This window comes from Triticum aestivum, chromosome 6B, assembly GCF_018294505.1.
Source record: "Triticum aestivum cultivar Chinese Spring chromosome 6B, IWGSC CS RefSeq v2.1, whole genome shotgun sequence".
NCBI lineage: Eukaryota > Viridiplantae > Streptophyta > Magnoliopsida > Poales > Poaceae > Triticum > Triticum aestivum.
In genome coordinates, this window is record NC_057810.1 from 721,060,293 (window position 1) to 721,063,731 (window position 3,439).

Sequence of the window (3,439 nt, forward strand, 5' to 3'; positions counted from 1 at the left end):
TGTTTTGAGCAAAAAAGAAACCAATGAAAATTGAGAAAAAAACAAAGAAAAAATAAAGAAACCTAATGAAAAACAAAGAAAACCAATGCAAAAATGAAAACTGAGAAATAAACAAAGATAAAAAATCGATAACAAGAAACAAAGAAACAAAGAAATATGGAGAAAGGAAAGAAAAAAACCAGTAACACCGAGAAAGAAACTAATAAGAACGGAGAAAGAAAAGAAAAAACCAGTAAAATCAAAATAAAATGAAGAAAACTGATGAGAAAACAAAAAATGAAGAAAAGTGATGAAGAAATAAAAAAATCCGAAAAAAGAAACGAAAATAACAAAGAAAAACGCATCGAACACTTTTTTAAGGGGAACGTATCGAACACCACGACTGAGCGAACCAGCGAGCGCTGAGAACGGGCCGGCCCAGTACTATACAGCAAACGAAAAAGCTCCACTTTTCTTTGGCTGGGCCGAAGAGGTATGGCCGTCATCCTCTGGGACAACCCTACCGCTGAAAAAAGAGAACCTGCCGTCCGGCTCCGGCCACCACGACTCTCCTCCGCCGCCATCCCCTGCGACGGCCACCTACCCCACACCTGCCGTCCGCCGCCATCCCCTGCGACAGCCCCCTACCCCACACCTGCCGTTCGCCGCCGGCCATCACGGCTCTCCTCCGCGCGCATCCCTTTGCGACAGCCACCCCCTGCTGCCCGCCGCCGGCCACGACCGCTCTCCTTCGTTGCCACCACCTCCGCTGCCTGGCCTGGGCTATTATGCATGGCCGCGGGTGACGGATGCGGGAGACGAGTTGATTTCCTTGTGCAATCGGGGAGGAGTCTGTCTATTTGACAAGTTGTAATCAGGATCCTCCTCCCTCTCCTCAAATATCTCATCCCCCTTTTGGAGCCTGCCGGCGATCCGTCAGCCGGCCTCGATAAATAGAGGAGCAGGAGGAGTGGGAGGGGGCGGTCGTTGATCGAACAAGTTGGCGTCCCTGATCTTATTTTCCCCGGCGATTAGTCTGCTTTCTTGTGCCGGCCTAAATAAACAGAAGAGGAGGAGGGGGATTCGATTCAATTCAAATAAGGTCGATCCAAATAGTGCAGGCGTCACATCATCAAGAAAAACAGTTGTTGATCCGATCAGCCATGACGAAGAAAAGACGTCACCGCAGACGCAATGTAAGTGTTGTTTCTGTTGTGCCTGATTGATATTTGTACTTCACACGAAGGTTCTTCATAAAAAGGCTGATTATTTGTTGTTCCAGGTAAATGCCTCACAGAAAGCAACTCACAACAAAGACGTTGTTGGCAGCGAAGAAGATGGAGACAGGCTTAGCAGGCTGCCCAATGACCTTCTGCTCAACATTCTCGAGAGGGTGGACACGCTCGATGCAATAAGAGCTTGCGTCCTCTCCAAGCGAATGATGATGCTCCCCACCATGCTCTCGCAGTTCTTCCTGAGCTGTAGTTCCATTCCAGGTCACCATGTTAGAGCTCGTGTCTGCAACGTCAGTGAATTTGTCAGAACCAACACTGTTGTGGCTCATGTAGCGGATAACATCTTGAGCACAAGGAGCCCCGAGATCACCATCAGCTAACTCAAAATCAGATTCATCTTGATGCAACCTGACTGTTACATAATTGGCAAATCTGTCGCCCATGCCATGGCAACACAGAAGGTTGGCACAACTGAGTTTGAGATCGTAACAGAGAAGATTCATTTGAAGTGCTCTACCGCCGATCTCCTCGACCATGCGAAGCAGTTCAATGATTTTTTAGGTGCTTGTCCTGGTGCATTTGCTGGCCTCAGGCGCCTGTGGCTGCGCAATATGAGGTTTGGTGAACTGGACATACCCAACATCCTCGGCACTTGCAAGCTCCTGGAGTCTTTGCGTTTATCCCATTGCGACTCGGGGATGAATTCTTTGCTGCAACTAGAACATGCTCAACTTACTGAGCTCGAGGTCGACTATGGGAAATTTGAGATTGTTGAGCTGACATGTCTACCAAAACTCCAACGGGTGAGCTATAAGAGGTGGTTCTACTCTGAGAAAGATCCCCTGTATTTTGGTTTTGTACCACAGCTTTCAAAGCTGAGGCTTTCTAAATCTGGCTCCCTATCGACTAGGACTATTGTGTTAAGTCAGCTCCTTGGTAATGTTCCTTCCATAAGCGATCTGCATCTGGATTTTGAAAGTGAAAAGGTACTAATAATTGGTCATTTGAATCATACCTGTCCATTTTCACCCTATATAGGATGGTTATATGTAATAACAATAGTAGCTTAAGTTGACAATGTGATTTATATGAAACTTGCACTCAGTTTGTAAATTGTTTTTTCTTTCCCAGAATTGGGTTCTGCCAGAAAGCCCGGAGCTGCTCAGACCTGTGCTCAGCAAACTACAGCATGTGATTCTGGACAATCTTCCTGAAGGATGTGATTTAGCTTGGACAATGTTTATTCTTGAAGCTGCACCGTCCCTAAAAGAGATGTGCATCACAGTATGGGATCATTGGTGCAGTATGTTGATGAGAGACAAAGAGTTTCGGGAGAGAAATGGCTACTGTGAAAAGGCGGACGTGGAGTGGAAGCCACATGCCCCTGATTTCAAGCATAAGAATCTGGTTAAGCTCACCATCTATGGCTTCCAACCTGATGACATCTTTGTGGGATTCATCAGCTGTGTCATGGAACATGCGGTCAATATGGCGGAGATATCTCTGCACGACAGGAAGGTATGTCTGTGCTGTGGTGACTTGGATCCGAAGGTGAAGTGTGCATCGAGATTTCCACGGAACGCTGATGAGCGCAAGAAGATCATTGAAGAATTGGGGATTTCTTTGCCTGCTATGGTTCACTTCCTGTCATAATAATTGAAAAGAAATGAGATGTATGACCTAGTAGTAGTTTGTAAGTTCTGTGTTCTATGGTCTGTTGTTGGAAGGAGTTTAGGAAATCCATAATTCAGTAGTTATTGTGCTTGTACACTTGCTTTCCCTTAAATTGAAGCTATGTGAACTGTTGCCTAATGGAGAAAATAGGAGTAAATTGCAAAAAAACACCATTATTGGGGACACTATTCACAAAACCGCTACCATTTTTTTTAAACCACCAACATTGGGGTGACAGTTTTCAAAAAACGCTGATGCGGTGATTTACCACGTTTGAGTAGATGTCACATCCCTAGCTTCTGGCATTGCTCTAGGTTAGCTTCATGTGTGCATCATGTCTATATTTTTGAAATTTGAATTGAGGAATTTTCAAAAGCCTCAGGAAACCTCTGAAAATAACCAACAATTAAATCTTCTCAAATGTGTCCAAGAAAATGTTCCTGTTACTCCATAAAAATATTGGTAAGAGGTAAAATTTAAACCAATATTTTTGGAGTCACAGAGATAATTATTTTGGCCATTTGAATTAATCCAATAACTACTTGCTTTGG

General features: G+C 44.6%; 1 pseudogene; it reads left to right on the forward strand.

The window, feature by feature from the left end:
• The first annotated feature begins 472 nt into the window (after positions 1-472).
• Positions 473-2,984, forward strand: LOC123140011 (uncharacterized; annotated as a pseudogene).
• The last annotated feature ends 455 nt before the right edge of the window (positions 2,985-3,439 follow it).